Source organism: Moschus berezovskii, chromosome 5, assembly GCF_049115385.1.
Source record: "Moschus berezovskii isolate FMDL1 chromosome 5, NW_MosBer_1.0, whole genome shotgun sequence".
NCBI lineage: Eukaryota > Metazoa > Chordata > Mammalia > Artiodactyla > Moschidae > Moschus > Moschus berezovskii.
In genome coordinates, this window is record NC_142464.1 from 64,172,637 (window position 1) to 64,193,479 (window position 20,843).

Consider the following 20,843-nt stretch of genomic DNA (forward strand, 5'->3'; position numbering starts at 1 on the left):
GTGTATACCTTATCATGAGGCAAACATAGGATTTTTTACCTATAACTTATAACCAATCTCTGAGGTTGCACCAATACCAATAACTTATAACAGCCTCAGGAGAAGGTGTTCTGACCTCTTGTATTATTTCCTCTGGAAACTGACCACTGACACCACAAACTGTAAACTACTTAGCCTCATTTCATTCATTGTTGTGGTATCAATGGTGATGTCTATTCCAAGTTTGTTTGCTTACCTCTTTTGAGGCCTTCAAAGGCAGTCTCTCTTCTCTCAGTAAAGTTTTCACTAGGAAGCAGAAAATAATTAAAGAATCTTCATAGAATTTTTGAACACAATATATACTCTTGCCCCTATTATAATGTGTTATCTTCTGAGAAGTTTTAAATGCTACAGACAAACATAGTTTTCTTTCTTCCCTACTCCTATCAATTGCCCAAGGGAAAGGTAAGGGAAAAAAATTAAGCTAGGATAAGGATCTTCAGTTCTCTTACAGAAGATTTGATTGGCTGCCTCCCAGAACTACTGTGATCCATGCTAGACCTGTGCTTATATGCCTAATACGGGGGCGGGGCGGGGGCGGGGAATTGTAGTAAGCTTTTCAGTGGCATTGATTCCCACGTTTCACATTTTGTTTCTGAAGATCTGGGAGAGTCTTGGCAACGCATATGCTTGATAACTTGCCCAGATGATTCTGATTGCATTTAGTCTTAGAAACGTGCTTCATTGTTTTGAAAAATGAGTATCAAGTGATTACTTATAAATTACTGACTTCTGATATTAACTGAGAATTGCGTTCCTTTTACTGATTCCTTCTTGGTATTTTCATTTAAATCACTTTAGTTACTTGCAGATTGTTAATGCTTTTGCATTAAAATTCTTGTTTTATCATATTAACAATAATTGTTCCTATATAATTTTATCCTGATTAAATGGTTCACCATAATTTTTTATACATTTACTTCCCTTTTTGAAAAATTTATTTTGATGCATGTTTCCATTAGCTAGATATATCTTCAAGTAATTTTTTTCAGGGTGACTACTTAAGTGGTATAATTTTCATGTCCTTGCATGTCAGAGAATCTCTTTCTCCTGCACTTGCAATAAATAAAGCTTTCTTAGGCCTTAGACTTCTTTTTTCTTTTAAAGCTGCTGATGCTGCTGTATTGATTTCTGACCCTCAGTGATCAGGATAAAAAGAAGTCTAACACCAACCTCATTATATCCTTTGAAAGCCACCCATCTTATCTGCTGGATATGCGAGGTATGTATTTTCACTAAATTTTCCCGGTACTCCCTTACAACTTTTGATCTAAGGTTTCAAGTCTTTTCTCAGATCAGGAAACCTTATAAAATGTTTATTTGATGATCATCTGTCCACCACCTTTTTAATGTTCTCTTTTACTCTAATTTCAAATAGCAGCATAGTGATTCTTTTTATGTATCCATTCATTATAGTTGTTCTTCTACTCCTTAACCAATATTTCAGATCTTAGTATCCACATGGAAGCTTTTTTTTGAAAAATCCAATCAAATGATACTATCACTATTTTTAATTTTTATCATAATTACTTTTACATGAGTATACTCTTTTCTGATCTTCAGTTCAGTTCAGTCGCTCAGTTGTGTCCAACTCTTGGTGACCCCATGAATCACAGCATGCCAGGCCTCCCTGTCTATCACCAACTCCCAGACTTCACTCAAACTTATGTCCATCAAGTCGGTGATGCCATGCAGCCATCTCATTCTCTATCGTCCCCTTCTCCTCCTGCCCCCATTCCCTCCCAGCATCAGAGTCTTTTCCAGTGAGTGAACTCTTCACATGAGGTGGCCAAAGTATTGGAGTTTCAGCTTTAGCATCAGTCCTTCCAATGAACACCCAGGACTGATCTCCTTTAGAATGGACTGGTTGGATCTCCTTGCATTCCAAGGAACTCTCAAGAGTCTTCTCCAACACCACAGTTCAAAAGCATGAATTCTTCGGTGATCAGCTTTCTTCACAGTCCAACTCTCACATCCATACATGACTACTGGAAAAACCATAGCCTTGACTAGACGGACCTTGGTTGGCAAAGTAATGTCTCTGCTTTTTAATAAGCTATCTAGGTTGGTCATAACTTTCCTTCCAAGGAGTAAGCATCTTTTAATTTCATGGCTGTGATCAGCATCCGCAGTGATTTTGGAGCCCAAAAAATAAAGTCTGACACTGTTTCCACTGTTTCCCCATCTATTTCCCATGAAGTGATGGGACCAGATGCCATATTTTAGTTTTCTGAGTGTTGAGCTTCAAGCCAACTTTTTTACTCTCCTCTTTCACTTTCATCAAGAGGCTTTTTAGTTCCTCTTCACTTTCTGCCATCAGGGTGGTGTCATCTGCATACCTGAGGTTATTGATATTTCTCCCGGCAATCTTGATTCCAGCTTGTGCTTCTTCCAGCCCATAGACTTCCTCTTTTTAAACTCTAATATTCTAGATTTTATTGTAATTAAAAAATAGATATTTTATTTGGTTTCTCCTATTCTGTTCTGTGAATCCACCCCATAGCTCTTGTTTCAATAGATTTACATCCAGCTTTTGTGCTATTCGATCTTTCTAAGGTATATTATGTATATATATACATAGTATTTAAATTTAATTTCTATCCCCTTTTTGTTTTTGAATCATGAATTTAACAGATGCACTGCCACTTTTATAATTTACAAATTTGTCCCCAGTAAAAGTCAAATGCATGCATATATTGGCTGTTGTCCACAACAAATCCAAGGGAAGAAACTACTACTCCCTTTTCATAAGGAGAGTGTTTAAAATATTATTTTATGTGCTTGTATTGATCATTTTGAGAAACTTTCCAATAAATATACAACAACATCTAGTAAGAATACTATGGAAACTTCTTTGAATTTGTAATAGTAAAAGACCAAGGCACTATCGGGCAAAATTTGATAGACTGATATAAACATCTAACTACTACATTATTTGTTAAGTTTAGTTACCCAGCACCTAATTAAAATGCTTTTTTAAAAATCAATATATTGTAAGTTGAGCTCTCCTAAATAATGATTTTCACACTTTTTATAAAGGGTGTTTCTTACATATAGTTTGCTTGCATTTGTAATTGAGTAATTATTACTCAAGTAATATTTTCTTCTAAACATTTATTACTATTAAATTCTTTTTTAAACCAAAAGTCACATTTAGAAGAATCAAGTATATTCCTTATTGGAAGTCCCCCTGTGTGCTCAGTAGATCAGTCATGTTTGACTCTTTGTGACCCAATGGACTGGAGCCCACCAGGCTTCTCTGTCCATGAGATTTTCCAGGCAAAATACTGTGTGGGTTGCCATTTCCTACTCCAGGGAACTTTCCCAACCCAGGGAAACACATGAACCTGTGTCTCCTGCATTTGCAGGTGGATTCTTTATCACTGTGCCACCTGGGAAGCCCCATGGAAGTCCCCAGTAGGGGTCAGTAGGGAGTAGTATATGACCTGCTACCTATTACTAAGTTTTCTAATATTAATTATGCATGCCAGAAACCCAGTGTGTATATTAGTCAGGGTTCTCAGAGAAACAGAACCAACAGAACATATATTTACATCAAAAAATTTAATACTTAGGAATATATCTACCTAAGGAAACAAAAGACTTGTACATAGAAAACTATAAAACACTAGTGAAAGTAATCAAAGAGGACACTAATAGATGGAGAAATATACCGTGTTCGTGGATTGGAAGAATAAATATTGTAAAAATGAGTATACTACCCAAAGTAATTTATACATTCAATGCAATCCTTATCAAGCTACCAACGATATTTTTCACAGAGCTAGAACAAATAATCTCACAGTTTGTATGGAAATACAAAAAACCTCGAATAGCCAAAGCAATCTTGAGGAAGAAGAATGGAACTGGGGGAAATCAACCTGCCAGATTTCAGGCTCTACTACAAAGCCACAGTCATCAAGACAGTATAGTACTGGCATAAAGACAGAAATTTAGATCAATGGAACAAAATAGAAAGCCCAGAGATAAATCCACGCACCTATGGACACCTTATCTTTGACAAAGGAGGCAAGAATATAAAATGGAGAAAAGAGAGTCTCTTTAACAAGTGGTGCTGGGAAAACTGGTCAGCCACTTCTAAAAGAATGAAACTAGAACACTTCCTAACACCATACACCAAAATAAACTCAAAATGGATTAGAGAGCTAAATGTAAGACCAGAAACTATAAAACTCCTAGAGGAGAATGTAGGCAAAACACTCTCTGACATAAATCACAGCAGGAACCTCCAAGACCCACCTCCCAGAATACTGGAAATAAAAGCAAAAATAAACAAATGGGACCTAATTAAAATCAAAAGCTTCTGCACAGGAAAGGAAACTATAAGTAAGGTGAAAAGACAGCCTTCAGAATGGGAGAAAATAATAGCAAATGAAGCAACTGATAAAGGATTAATCTCCAAATTATACAAGCAGCTCCTGCAGCTCAATTCCAGAAAAATAAACGACCCAATCAAAAAATGGGCCAAAGAACTAAACAGACATTTCTCCAAAGAAGACATACAGATGGCTAACAAACACATGAAAAAATGCTCAACATCCCTCATAATCAGAGAAATGCAAATCAAAACCACAATGAGATACCATTTCACACCAGTCAGAATGGCTGCTATCCAAAAGTCTACATGCAATAAATGCTGGAGAGGGTGTGGAGAGAAGGGAACCCTCTTAAACTTTTGGTGGGAATGCAAACTAGTACAGCCACTATGAAGAACAGTGTGGAGATTCCTCAAAAAACTAGAACTAGAACTGCCATATGATCCAGCAATCGCACTCCTGGGCATACACACCGAGGAAACCAGAATTGAAAGAGAAACATGTACTCCAGTGTTCATTGCAGCACTGTTTATAATAGCCAGGACATGGAAGCAACCTAGATGTCCATCTGCAGACGAATGGATAAGAAAGCTTTGGTACATATACACAATGGAGTATTACTCAGCCATTAAAAAGAATGCATTTGAACCAGTTCTAATGAGATGGATGAAACTAGAGCCTATTATACAGAGTGAAGTAAGCCAGAAAGAAAAACACCAATACAATATACTAACGCATATATATGGAATTTAGAAAGATGCAAATGATAACCCTGTATACGAGACAGCAAAAGAGACACAGATGTATACAACAGTCTTTGGGACTCTGTGGGAGAGGATGAGGGTGGGATGGTTTGGGAGAATGACATTGAAACATGTATATTATCCTATGTGAAATGAATCGCCAGTTCAGAGTTGATGCATGATACAGGATGCTCGGAGCTGGTGCGTGGGGATGATCCAGAGGGAGGATAAGGGGAGGAGGGAGGAGGGAGGGGGGTTCGGAAGGGGGAACTCATGTACACCCGGGGTGGATTCATGTCAATGTATGGCAAAACCAACCAATATAATTTTGTAAAATAATTATCCTCCATTAAAATTAAAAATTTAAAAAAAAACACAAAAAAATTTATTATAAAAATTGGCTCACATGAATTTATAGTCTGACAAGTCCCAAATCTACAGTGTGGGCTAGCAATCTGGATATCCAGGAGAACCAGTGATGCAAATAAAGTTTGAAGACAATCTGCTGGAAAATTGCCTTTTGTTCCAGGAGCCCATTCTTTTTTCTGTTTAGGCTTTCCTTCAGCTGATTGGATGAGACCCACTTCTAATCATGGAGGACAATCTGCTTTACTCAAATTTCATTCATTTAAATGTTAATGGCATCCAAAAACACACTGCAAGTTGGCACATAAAATGAACCATCACATAGTCATAAAGGAAAAAAATCACTAGATGGAGTCCAAAAATCTTAGTCAATTTGTTTAAGCAATTCGGGTTGCCATATACTTCTCTGTAAAGTAAGAATAATTTTAAGAACCATTTAACATACATTAAATGGTTATGAGGATGAAATGACATGACACATTTTGAAGCACAGAATGCAAGCCAGAACTGAGTAAAGAACCATAGTTGGGATTTTTTCCTGTGATGCCAAAAGGAGGGAAAGATACAAGATGATCTCTGGAGGACATAGGAGAAGAATCAGGAAGGGAAACAATATTTATTGATTCTCTATAGGTTTTCAATTTACTCTCTCATCTAATTGATTATTTATTACCGAGATTGACAATTTCTAAATTAAGCAGTAAATATATTGGTTAAGATCAGTGGTGCTTATGCGGACAATCCTGGGCCGGTGTTGAAATCCCAGCACTTAGTGTACCTGGGCTTGTGCAGCCACCTCACCATTCTGAACCTCAATTTCCTCTTCTGTAATAGTTATGAGGGCTTGTCCTTCATAGAGTATCATAAAGATTTAAGAGATAATGCATGGAAGCACTTGAAAAGCACCTAGTATATAGGGAGAGTTGAACAAAGTGATAACTTTTATTATTATAATAAATATTGGTAGTTAAGCCCTTCTTGTTATACTACTTAAGAAATAATACGATTGTTACTGAAAATATATTGAGGATACATATCTGTTAAAATACCAAATAAATATGGAAAAAATGTAAGACAGTTATGCTGATATATTTACCCTATGAAAACTTACTTTCCAAAGGAGTTATTTCATATCAATTCTAAAATATTGTAAAACACATACAAAATGACCACTGCTATTATATTTCTGTACTTCATAGAAAATTTCACTTAATTCTGTACAACATATTGATGATTAACCTACTGAATTTAAAGGAAGTTTTTCATCAACTTTGTTTCTGAGATTTACTAGTGAATAAAGAAATAGAAACTAAATTCCAAGATATGACATTCTCAAGGATAAGATTTCAAAAAGTCATGGAATCAAGTTAACATTTTACAATGTTTCATTTCCCATCAACAATGAAATTTTGCTTATGACTGCTTTTTAATTGTCAATAAGTAATGTTAATATATATGTATTTGTAGAAGGGCAAGATTCATTCTACATTAGGTTAATAAGTTACTGTGATTCAAATCTGATCACATAAAATTACCAAATTAACAAAACAGAGACAGGAATTTCAGCAAGCAAAACTGAGTCTAAGTCCATAATTAAAAGGGGGAAATGATTAGCAAATATAAGCAATATTCATAAAACTTTTCAAAAAATTTGACTATGCAGAGAACAAACATAGTGGAAATAGACCTCTTATCTCTAGAAAACACATTTGTTAGGCTTAGGAACAAGATATAAATTATGTATACCATTGCAACAGTGAAAAAATACAATTGTTGCTTGAAAACTTCATTAAATTGTAAATAAAATGTACTTAACCCATCAGTTGATTATATATTTCAGGAATGTTTTGGGGGAGATTTGACTGCCTTTGTGGTGGATAGAATTAAGTTGTGCAGTGTTTTGATATCTTACCCAATGTGAAGGTGGAAATCATACAGAGAGAGAAATGGCGAAAGAGAGAGAGAGGGCAGAACTACTTAAAAACAGAACCCAAATCCAGAACTACTTAAAAGCAGAACCCAAAGCTACACAAAAAATAATCAAGTAGAAAATGCCTAGTAGAAATTAGAGTAATGATTTACAAGCATCTTAATCTAATAAATCAAGCCACAAAATGCAAATAATCTGATTTATGGGCTTTAGAGAATAAATCTTTAAAAAATTGTCAGTTTGAGTATTTGATTTTAAGAGACTTGAAAATGCATCAAAAATGAAAATAAGAGGCGGCAATTATCTGAAATCTTGGGTGTTGATTCCAATTCATGGTAAACTTCTAGCTGTGTGAAGTAATTGAAAAGAATTGTATGTTTTTTTCTTCTCTTTTTCAATCACCTGGTTGCTTGCCTATTTTTTTCCAGTAATTAAAATCAGTATATTACACTGATTATCTCGCATACTCTGAAAAAAATAACCTTATTGCACTCCATTAATATCCTTCCATCTCTAACATGGGAGGAGATTCAATAGTTTCAATGTGCCAGACCCCTTTGTGATACAAGCAATATAGAGGAAGTAGATATCTGTGTCAGAGAGTCTAAAGGTTACAAGGACAAAGACAAATTAAAAATAAGAGACTTAACTCCCCTCTTGAAAATAAGAAACTTTTTCTTTCTTTTTCATAAGAGTATTTATCTTAGAAATAGTTGTGTATACTTTATTCTCTCTTTGAAATGTACTTAAATCCCTCTGAAGACTTTAGAGGGCTTTTGTCAGATTTGACCATGGTCTTCCTGGAGACCTTGGGACTTACCTCTTCGAAAGTAACAATTAGAAGTAGCGTCTCTACATCCCACTTTCTATGTGAGTGTAGGAGCCGAACTTCTGTGTGTGACTTGCTCCAGGTTGCAAAACTACCTCCTGCCATAAGATATGAGAATTTGTTTCTTCTCCAGATAAAGGAAACTAGCCATCACAGATGATCATCCCACTTACCAGGTAGTTAAGATGAATTATGTGTTGCAAATGGTATTGTGAAGTCCTCTTACCTGAAGGCCAGTTATTATTTATCTTGAACCATGTATATAAAGGATTATATCTGCTTGTCTATATAAAAGGATGAGATTCTATCTTTGTCTGTGATGTGCATCACATTCTGGTTTCATTGTTATTCAATAATAAAATTGGGTGGAGAGGTCTTCTGAGTCAGGATAAGATTTTGTTTCTAATTATATATCCCCAAGATCATTTCATGATTTTGAATAGGAGATGAGGCAAGATATCTAACTGGCCTACATAAATATTTTTGAGAAAAATAAACAACTTTCTATCAACATATATTACAAACATTTTTGCTGGCACAGTTATATAATTAATCCAGGACACGGAATTGTCCATTTTCTCCAACAAGATAGAATATCAACCATCCACTTTGAAATTTCATTGAAATATTTTCTTTTGGTTCCTTGCTTTAATTTAGAATAATCTAATTAATTCTCAATGAAACTCAAATGTCTCCTGTTCGCTTATCATTAAAAAATATTCTATTTCTATAAAATATAAACATAAGTTGTTGATCAGTTTCATAATGGAATCCATAATTGCAACAAGAAATATGCCCATAACTATACAACAAAATTTTTTGTTAAAATGGAATCAGGTGTTGATCCTTGGGATGAAACATGGTCAAACCAAGGAAGAAATTCAAAAAAGAAAAAAGACTCATAGAAGGGAGCAGAAACAGGCACCAGGAGATAAAACTCAAAGAGAAGCAATAGTTATCTTCCCTATAGTACTGAATTTTGAATAATAAAAGATAATTAATATTCAGTTCAGTTCAGTCGCTCAGTCGTATCCTACTCTCCGCGACCCCATGAATCACAGCACGCCAGGCCTCCCTGTCCATCACCAACTCCTGGAGTTCACTCAAACTCATGTCCACAGAGTCGGTGATGCCATCCAGCCATCTCACTCTCGGTCGTCCCCTTCTCCTCCCGCCCCCAACCTTTCCCACAATTGCACTCATCTCACACGCTAGTAAAGTCATACTCAAAATTCTCCAAGCCAGGCTTCAGCAATATGTGAACCATGAACTTCCAGATGTTCAAGCAGGTTTTAGAAAAGGCAGAGGAACCAGAGATCAAATTGCCAACATCCACTGGATCATGGAGAAAGCAAGAGAGTTTCAGAAAAATATCTATTTTTGCTTCATTGACTATGCCAAAGCCTTTGACTGTGTGGATCACAATAAACTGTGGAACATTCTGAAAGAGATGGGAATACCAGACCATCTGACTTGCCTCTTGAGAAACCTGTATGCAGGTCAGGAAGCAACAGTCAGAACTGTACATGAAACAACAGACTGGTTCCAAATAGGAAAAGGAGTACGTCAAGGCTGTATCTTGTCACCTTGCTTATTTAACTTATATGCAGAGTACATCATGAGGAACGCTGGGCTGGAAGAAGCACAAGCTGGAATCAAGATTGCTGGGAGAAATATCAATAACCTCAGATATGCAGATGACACTACCCTTATGGCAGAAAGTGAAGAGGAACTCAAAGGCCTCTTGATGAAAGTGAAAGAGGAGAGTGAAAAGGTTGGCTTGAAGCTAAAAATTCAGAAAACGAAGATCATGGCATCTGGTCCCATCACTTCATGGGAAATAGATGGAAAAACAGTGGAAACAGTGTCAGACTTTATTTTTTGGGGCTCCAAAATCACTGCAGATGCTGATTGCAGCCATGAAATTAAAAGCCGCTTGCCCCTTGGAAGGAAAGTTATGACCAACCTTGATAGTATATTAAAAAGCAGAGACATTACTTTGCCAACCAAGGTCCGTCTAGTCAAGGCTATGGTTTTTCCCGTGGTCATGTATGGATGTGAGAGTTGGACTGTGAAGAAAGCTGATCGCCAAAGAATTGATGCTTTTGAACTGTGGTGTTGGAGAAGACTCTTGAGAGTCCCTTGTACTGCAAGGAGATCCAACCAGTCCATTCTAAAGGAGATCAATCCTGCGTGTTCATTGGAAGGACTGATGCTAAAGCTGAAACTGCAATTAATATTACCTCATTATTAATTCCCTATTGGCTACAGTCTGGAATTAGGACCATTGATCAAGACTTGACTGTAGAGAATAATGAACTAGAGCAAAGGGACATCATGAAAGAGTAAAAAGGAATTACAGTATATTGATGTTCCATTAGGAAACAATGTATTTGGGATATTATTTCTGTTAGAAAATATCTACTCCATTTCTATAAACCAATGTCATTTAGAAGCTGACATTCAGATTTTCTTGATAAAGGTGAATTGTGTTTCATTTTGACAGCTGTAACATTAATTTTTCAACGAATGTTTTTCAGCTATTGAATAGGTTTCAGTGGAAGTGAAGCCTGGTTCTTATATATGTGTCCATATTTTTATAGATATTGTACTTTTTATTTTGTATTTTTGGTGGTTTGTAGCAATTTATTTTGCAATCTTTGAAGACCTAACGGATTTTGTCCTTTTAACAGTTTTCCTCTTCCTATCTTGTCACATGAAACATGTTAGAAATTTTTAATAAAAGATGAGTATTTCATTTTAAGTCTTCTGTTTCACTGAAAAGAGATAATGAATTCTTTAGAGCAAAATATCAACTGGCACAGTATTTTGAGTGTCCTGAAAAAAATATCAAGACAAGGATTTAATCATGGGGAAAAGACACAATAATCTGTATTAAGAAATTGTGGTTCTTCTCCTGATATATCAAATTGGGGACAAAGTTTAATTTTATGTTTATTCTCTCTTTGATGAAAAAATGTATATCAATTCTTCCCTGGTCTAATCACAAGTTTATAGTGAAATGCATTGAGATTTTAGTAAATGTATTTTAAAAAAATTTGAAAACTAACACAAAGCTATTGAAATTGTAAAAAAAAAAAAAAAAAAAAATCCACTCACCCTAAGAGTGAATAATCCAAGAAAAGCTGCAGAAAATACCAGTTTTCAGCAAAATTTGTAGTTAGAATTATCCTTCTGCTGACTCTAAGGGACCCATGGCTATGGCCCAGGGCACTCCCAAGGACCCAGTGCTAAAGCTGTGGTCTAAGTGGACTAAATTTGCCACCTTTCTTTGCCTCTTCCCTGCTTATCTGTCTTTGCCTTGAAGTATTTCTTACCTCTGGAAAAAGACTCTATCAGCAATAGCAAATTCCTCCATTTGTACTCATGGAAGATATCAATAACTGACCCTGGAAATCATTCCCCCTGAGCTCAGATCCAGAGTTCTTCAAAACAAAACACAGTTTTCATCCATGACCAACAACCACAGATTTATACACATGAGTAAGAGTATTCATTACTTTTCAACTAGAACTTCAGTTATTTCTATTCTCCTGGTCATTAAGTATGCATTTTAAGAGTGGCCTTTTGGAAGTAATGTCTTTGCTGCAGAGATCATTTTCTTAATAAGAATGGAAATTGACTGGTTACAATAGATTGTGTGGCTAGTAGCTCAGTTGGTAAAGAATCTGCCTGCAATGCAGGAGACCCAGGTTTGATCCCTGGGTTGCGAATATCCCCTGGAGAAGGAAATGGCAACCCACTCCAGTACTGTAGCCTGGAGAATTCCATGGACAGAGGAGCCTGGCGGGCTACAGTCCATGGGATCACAGAGTCGGACACAACAGTGCGACCACCTTTCACTTTCACTTTTCAGTGTGAAGAACGGGGAACAAAGTAAGGCTAGGAACAGTAACATCTGTACATCCCAATGGTCTCTTGCTCTGGTCATCTGTAGAGGGATCTTTCAGGTGTAAGTTCCAGTCAGTCTCTATCCCACTCCACATTATCATCCCATTGCCTCCCAAAACACTTTCATTTGCTTTAAAAGTACCAGTGACCCAGGCTGACATTTTGGAAAAGATCTATTTTAAATAAGAAAAGATTTTTTTAAAAAAAGGTTCCCTGGACTAGGAGCAATAAGATATGATTTCTACTTTCAGCTTTATTATGAGTGAGAATCAACTTTATTATCTCACTTTATTATAAGTGAAAATTTAACCTCTCTAATTCTCATTTGGATAATAAGCTCTCCCTTTTCTAAAACTTAGAATTGTAGCTAATTAACAAGGTAATATATATTAAGGTCTTTTGACTTTTATGTATGAAGGAGTATTATGATTGGACTCATTAAAATTCCAATTTCAAACATTGTAAATTAACATATGCAACTTCAAAAGATATGTTAAAATGTTCAAGTGGAAAAATACATGAGAAAAATGTTAACTATGATGTACTTTTGATGCTTTTATCTTATTGTTTTCATCTCAGAAAACTTTTTTTTTTGATTCATGATGTTCCTTTAGATTGTCTCATCCTTCTGGTTTCTCAGGATCCCACCCTTTCCAAGGTTATACTAAGAAACTTGATTTTATTTTACTTATTCTCATTTACAAGAAAATTATATATAGCAGCCTCATTTTTAGTTTAATAATTAAGTCTAAATTATTTCCTTACATTAGAGATCACAATTAGTGATCTTTCATAGTTCTCTTGATGCACATGAAAGAACTTTATTTAACAAGAACATTTTCTTCAGTTAAATATAACTGAGAAGGAAATTTCAAAAACTGATGATCCAAGGCATGGTATCACTTTCATTTCATTGTAGACACATCCAATAAAAATTATTTGGAAATGTTTTCTAAAATGCTCCTTAAATGTTAGAGAAGTACTTTATGTAACATAACTGTTTTCTTCTTTTACAAATTAGGGCTTCTTACTGTTCTAAGCAAAAAATACCAAATGCTATAGCCCAAATTTCTTAACTTCTTAGTACTTCAGGACTCCAAAATGTTACATAGATATCTAGTGTGACAGTCACTGAAACCTAATTTCAAAGATAGAGAAATTTTGCCATCATTATTTAATAGGATAGGTAGTAAATGGTTGGATATGGGCCAGTAGAATACGTCTAGAACACTCTGTTCATGTATCAGCATGACTTAAGCCCTCACCCATCTCGAGTTTAACCCAGTTGTCACTCAACAAGATCACTCAGATCACTTTTTAAAAAATTGTAATAGACCATATGTATGCACCCATTTTTGGCCCTCTTATTCAGCTCTGTTTTCCTTTCTTTCATAGCACCTAGCAATGTGGAACAATGTTATTTTACTTTTTTATAGGAGTTTATTGTGTTTTGCTTGTCATTTCTATAATGAAGTGCAATGAATGCAAAAGTCTTGTATTGTTCACTGATAAACCTTCAAACCTAGAACAGTGCAGGCACAGAGTAAGTGCTCAATAAACATTACCGAATTATTAAACAAATATCAGTAAATATAGTAACTATAAATAGATTATGTATTCTATTCAGTTCAGTTGCTCAGTCATGTCCAACTCTTTGCGACCCCATGGACTCCAGCAAGCCAGGCTTCCCTGTCCATCACAAAATCTCTGAGCTTGTTCAAACTCACATCCATAGAGTTGGTGATGTCATCCAACCATCTCATCCTCTATTGTCCCCTTCTCCTCCTACCTTCAATCTTTCCCAGCATCAGGGTCCTTTCAAATGACTCAGTTCTTCACATCTGGTGGCCAAAATATTGGAGCTTCAGTATCAGTCCTTCCAATGAATATTCAGAACTGATTTCCTTTAAGATGGACTGGTTGGATCTCCTTGCAGTCCAAGGGATTCTCTAGAGTCTTCTCCTACACCACAGTTCAAAAGCATCAGTTCTTCGGTGCTCAGCTTTCTTCACAGTCCAACTCTCACATCCATTCATGACCACTGGTCTGTCCATGACTAGACGGACCTTTGCTGGCAAGTAATGTCTCTGCTTTTTAAAACGCTGTGATACCTTTTCTTCCAAGGAGCAAGCGTCTTTTAATTTCATGGCTGCAGTTACCATCTGCAGTGATTTTGGAGTCCAAGAAAATAAATTCTCTCACAGTTTCCATTGTTTCTGCATCTGTTTGCCATGAAGTGATGGGACCAGATGCCATGCTTTAGTTTTTTGAATGTTAACCTTTTTTTAAGCCAGCCTTTTCACTCTCCTCTTTCACTTTTATCAAGAGGCTCTTTAGTTCCTCTTCCCTTTTCACCATATGGATGGTGTCATCTGCATATCTGAGGTTATTGATATTTCTCCCATCAATCTTGATTCCAGCTTGTGCTTCATCCAGCCCAGCGTTTCTTCATAATGTACTCTGCATATAAGTTAAATAAGCAGGGTGACAATATACAATCTTGACATACTCCTTTCCCAGTTTGGAGCCAGTCTGTCTTTTCATGTCCCATTCTAACTGTTGCTTCTTGAACTGCATACAGATTTCTTAGGAGACAGGTAAGGTGATCTGGTATTCTCATCTCTATAAGAATTTTCCACAGTTTGTTGTGATTAACACAGTCAAAGGCTTTGGCGTAGTCAATGAAGCAGAAGTAGGTGTCTTAATGGAATTCTCTTGATTTTTCTATGATCCAACAGATGTTGGCAATTTGATCTCTGGTTCCTCTGCCTTTTCTAAATCCAGCTTGAACATCTGGAAGTTCTTGCTTCACGTAGTGTTGAAGCCTAACTTAGAGAATTGAGCATTACTTTGCTAGTGTGTGAGATGAGTGCACTTGTGCAGTAGTTTGAACATTTTGGGCATTGCCTTTCTTTGGGATTAGAATCAAAACTGACCTTTTCCAATCCTGTGGCCACTGCTGAGTTTTCCAAATTTGCTGACATATTGAGTGCAGCACTTTAACAGCATCATCTTTTAGGATTTGAAATAGCTCAACTGGAGTTCCTTCACCTACACTAGTTTTGTTCATAGTGGTGCTTCCAAAGGTCCACTTGATTTCGCATTCCAGGATGTCTGGCCCTAGGTGAGTGATCACACCATTGTGGTTATATGGGTCACTAAGATCACAACAGACTGGTTCCAAATAGGAAAAGGAGTACATCAAGGTTGTATATTGTCACCTTGCTTATTTAACTTATATGCAGAGTACATCATGAGGAATGCTGGGCTGGAAGAAGCACAAGCTGGAATCAAGATTGTCGGGAGAAATATCAATAACCTCAGATATGCAGATGACACCACCCTATGGCAGAAAGTGAAGAGGAACTCAAAAGCTTCTTGATGAAAGTGAAAGAGGAGAGTGAAAAGGTTGGCTTGAAGCTCAACATTCAGAAAACTAAGATATGGCATCTGGTCCCATCACTTCATGGGAAATAGATGGGGAAACAGTGGAAACAGTGTCAGATTTTATTTTGGGGGGGCACCAAAATCACTGCAGATGCTGATCAGAGCCATGAAATTAAAAGACGCTTACTCCCTGAAAGGAAGTTATGACCAACCTAGATAGCTTATTAAAAAACAGAGACATTACTTTGCCAACCAAGGTCCGTCTAGTCAAGGCTATGGTTTTTTCAGTGGTAATGAATGGATGTGAGAGTTGGACTGTGAAGAAAGCTGAGCGCCAAAGAATTGATGCTTTTGAATTGTGGTGTTGGAGAAGACTCTTGAGTCCCTTAGACTGCAAGGAGATCAAAGCAGTCCATTCTAAAGGAGATCAGTCCTGGGTGTTCATTGAAAGGACTGATGCTGAAGCTGAAACTCCAATACTTCGGTCACTTCATGCAAAGAGTTGACTCACTGGAAAAGACTCTGATGCTGGGAGGGATTGGGGGCAGAAAATGAAGGGGACAACGGAGAATGAGATGGCTGGATGGCATCACCAACTCGGTGGACATGAGTTTGAGTGAACTCCGGGAGTTGGTGATGGACAGGGAGGCCTGGTGTGCTGTGATTCATGGGGTCGCAAAGAGTCGGACATGACTGAGCAACTGAACTGAACTGAACTGAAGATCTTCTTTGTATAGTTCTTCTGTGTATTCTTGCCACCTCTTTTAATATCTTCTGCTTCTGTTAGGTCCATACCTTTTCTGAATTATTGTGCCCTTCTTTGCATGAAATATTCTGTTGGTACCTCTAATTTTCTTGAAGAGTCACATCTTTCCCACCCTATTGTTTTCCTCTTTTTCTTTGCATTGATCACTGAGGAAGGCTTTCTTATCTCTCCTTGCTATTCTTTGGAACTCTGCATTTAGATGGGTATATCTTTTCCTTTTCTCCTTTGCCTTTATCTTCTCTGCTTTTCTCAGCTATTTCTAAGGCCTCTTCATACAACCATTTTGCCTTTTTTGTTTTTCTTGGGGATGTTCTTGATCACTGCCTCGTGCACAATGTCATGAACCTCTGTCCATAGTTCTTAAGGCACTCTGTCAGATTAATCCCTCATATCTATTTGTCACTTTCACTGTATAATCATAAGGGATTTGATTTAGCTCTTACGTGAATGGTCTAGTGGTTTTCCCTACTTTCTTCAGTTTAAGTCTGAATTTGGCAATGAGTTTATGATCTGAGCCACAGTCAGCTCCCTGCCTTGTTTTTGCTGACTGTATAGAGCTTCTCCACATTTGACTGCAAAGACTATAATCAGTCTGATTTCAGTGTTGACCATCTGGTGACGTCCATGTGTAGACTCTTCTCTTGTGTTGTTGGAAGAGGGTTTTTGCTATGACCAGTGTGTTCTCTTGGCAAAACTCTTTTAGCCTTTGCCCTGCTTCATTTTGTACTCCAAGGTCAAACTTGCCTGTTACTCCAGGTATCTCTTGACTTTCTACTTTTGCATTCCAGTCCCCTATGATGAAAAGGACACCTTTTTTTGTTGTTAGTTCTAGAAGGTCTTGTAGGTCATCATGTAAATATTCAACTTAAGCTTCTTCAGCATTAGTGGTTGGGGCATAGACTTGGATTACTGTGATATTGAATGGTTTGCCTTGGAAATGTATGCCATGGAATAATTTAGCTCATGTTCTTGGTATATAATTGGAAATAGTATACCATGGAATAACTTAGCCAATGTTCATCAAGGATATATTTTGTTTATTTTGCTCTTTAATGATTATTTCAAGCTTTTTTGAAGAAACTGCTCCATGCAGGTTTGACAAAGACAATATACGAGATGGTTTGGGATATCTTTTGTCTGAAAGCAAGAAACCAATAAAAGACAAATTGGCTCTAAGCCCAGAGACACACATCAACAAAAAGATATGTGTTTATAATCATAAGACTATAGAATGCTTAGCATCCTTTTCACACACCAGTAGAGTTCTAGAATATTAGCAGTGGGAGCTTCTCCCACGGCTCAGCGGGTAAAGAATCAGCCAGAAATCAGGAGACACAGGAAACCATGGTTTCATTTCCTGGGTCAAGAAGATACCCTGGAGGAGGAAATGGCAACCTACTCTGGTATCTTGCCTTGGAAATACCATGTACAGAGGAGTCTGGCAGGCTACAGTCCACAGGGTCCCAGAGAGTCAGACATGACTGAGCGATTAAGCACACACGCACATAAAAGTAGTGAATTAAAGCTACAACAGCTGCAAGACACAAACCTTCTCTCAGGAAGAGTATGTACAGAAGGTGCACACTAAGAGGAGCAGCATAAACTCTAACACTAGAGGATTTGAAGACTCTGACACCTGTAGCGACAGAATACATTAAACATAGCCTACTAGGTTAACAGAAATCCTCACAATAGAGGTCAAACTATCTCAGCTTCCTATTCTCTGATATAACATGCTCGACTTTCAACAAAAATTACAGGGCACTACAAAAGGTTAGTAAAAATATAGTTTGTATAGACAAAGTGAGCTTTAGAACCAGGCCCAGAGATGACACAGATATTGGAATTATGACACAGGGAATTTAATATGACTATGATTCATTTGTTCTGGGTTAATGGAAAATGTAGACAACATGCAAGAACAGGAAGGTAATCTAAGTACAGAGATAGAAAATATAAAAAGAATCATAAGGAAATGCTAGAAATTATTTTTTAAAAGTGACAAAAATTAAGAGTGTTTTGATAGACTCATCAATAGACTAAACATGTCCAAGGAAAGATTCATCGAGCTTAAAGATATGCCATTAGAAACTTCTCAAGCAGAAAAAACAAAAGAAAAAAAAAACTGTTAAATCAAGAAATATGGGACATACTCATGACTAGGATCTCAGAGGAGTATAAAAATGGAAGGATATATAAAAGAAATGTTTTAAGTGGTAGTGGTTAGGAAGTTTTTAAAATTAATGACAAACACCAAATCGTGGGTCCAAGAAACTCAGAAATACACCAACCAAGGTAAATGCCAACAAAACACACCTAAGTATGTCACAGTCAATCTGCAGACAAACAAAAACAAAGAAAAAATATTGAAAAAGCCAGGTACAGGGTAACATCTTATCTGTAGAGGGAATTACACAAGCAAGAAGAAAGTGGAATAAAATACTCAATGTTGAAGGAAAACACACACATCCAACAACAACAGCCTAGAATAATTCTACACCAGCAAAATTATCCTCAAGGGTGAAGGTGAAATAAAAATTTGTTCTGACAAAACCTGGGGGAATTTATTACCATCAGACTAACCCTGCAAGAAATGTTAAAATATTAAATTTTTTGAAAAAACAAATACATCAAATATATAAAATCCATGAGTTCAGCACACTGACCACCTCTAAACAACCACAACACATGGGACTTACCAAGATATGAACTCATTATTTTGAAAATTCAGTAATAAAGTGAATGAATCAATCATTCATACAGCCTTTCATGAACAAATTTTATTTCAAGATAAGAAAACAGTTGATGTGTGAAAATTCTTCTTTCTTTAAAGAAGTATTCAGGTTAATAAATGCAAAGGGTTGATAGAACTGTAAAATTATCATCTCATACCACCTAATGAAATAATGGAGGTTGACAATGATGATACTAAAAACATCAAATGAAATTTGACAAAGAATTTTTTAAAAAAGAATCACTTTGGCATTATCTCAACCCACTAATGAGCTTAAGCATCACTGAAAGTGAGACAACCATAAATCCTATAATTCTTGATGTTCTCTGAAACATTCTTACCATTTCCACAAATTAAATCTAAATCTAATTAAACCTCTAGATCTTACTAGGAGAATGCAGAATGTATGGATTAAAGTAGGATAAGGAAAAAGACATCACTGGAAGCAATAAACCAAATTTAGGACATGCTACAAAGATTCATGGGAAATAGATGGGGAAACAGTGGAAACAGTGTCAGACTTTATTTTTGGGGGCTCCAAAATCACTGCAGATGCTGATTGCAGCCAGGAAATTAAAAGACGCTTACTCCTTGGAAGGAAAGTTATGACCAACCTAGATGGCATATTAAAAAGCACAGACATTACTTTGTCAACAAAGGTCCGTCTAGTCAAGGCTATGGTTTTTCCCGTGGTCATGTATGGATGTGAGAGTTGGACTGTGAGGAAGGCTGATGGCCGAAGAACTGATGCTTTTCAACTTTGGTGCTGGAGAAGACTCTTGAGAGTCCCTTGGACTGCAAGGAGATCCAACCAGTCCATTCTAGAGGAGATCAATCCTGGGTGTTCATTGGAAGGACTGATGCTAAAGCTGAAACTCCAATACTTTGGCCACCTCTGCGACTAGTTGACTCACTGGAAAAGACTCTGATGCTGGGGAGGATTGGGGGCGGGAGGAGAAGAGGACGACAGAGTGTGAGATGGCTGGATGGCATCACCGACTCGATGGACATGAGTTTGAGTGAACTCCGGGAGTTGGTGATGGACAGGGAGGCCTGGCGTGCTGTGATTCATGGGGTCGCAAAGAGTAGGACATGACTGAGTGACTGAACTGAACTGAATAAAGATAAAAACTGATTTCTCCAATAAATCAATGACAGGGGGAAAAAAAAAAAAACAGTAATTTAAAAAAACAATATGTGGACTACATTTGAATCTTGATTGCAGCAAATGAGCTCTTCTGCTGCTGCTGCTGCTAAGTCACTTCAGTCGTGTCCGACTCTGTGTGACCCCATAGACGGCAGCCCACCAGGCTCCACCGTCCCTGGGATTCTCCAGGCAAGAACACTGGAGTGGGTTGCCATTTCCTTCTCCAATGCGTGAAAGTGAAAAGTGAAAGTGAAGTCGCTCAGTCGTGTCTGACTAGTAGCAACCCCATGGACTGCAGCCCACCAGGCTCCTCTGTCCATGGGATTTTCTAGGCAAGAATACTGGAGTGGCTTGCCATTGCCTTCTCGTTCTGAAGGACATCTTTAAGATAATTAGGTCCAAATGGACGGTAAGTAATAACATTTTAAAAATTCCTTTTAACTTTGGGTAATGCTGCAATGTGGGTCTTTTTTCAAAGTTTCTATCCATTAAATACACATGCTGATGAACCTCTGGGAGGAAAGAATATGCAGGTTTTCTTTAAAATGCTTTAGCTTTATAAAAAAGGAGAAGAAAATGTTGGAGAGTGGTCTATGAAACATGACTGCCAAAATGCTGATAATTGTTGAAGCTGGATGATGGATAAAAATAAA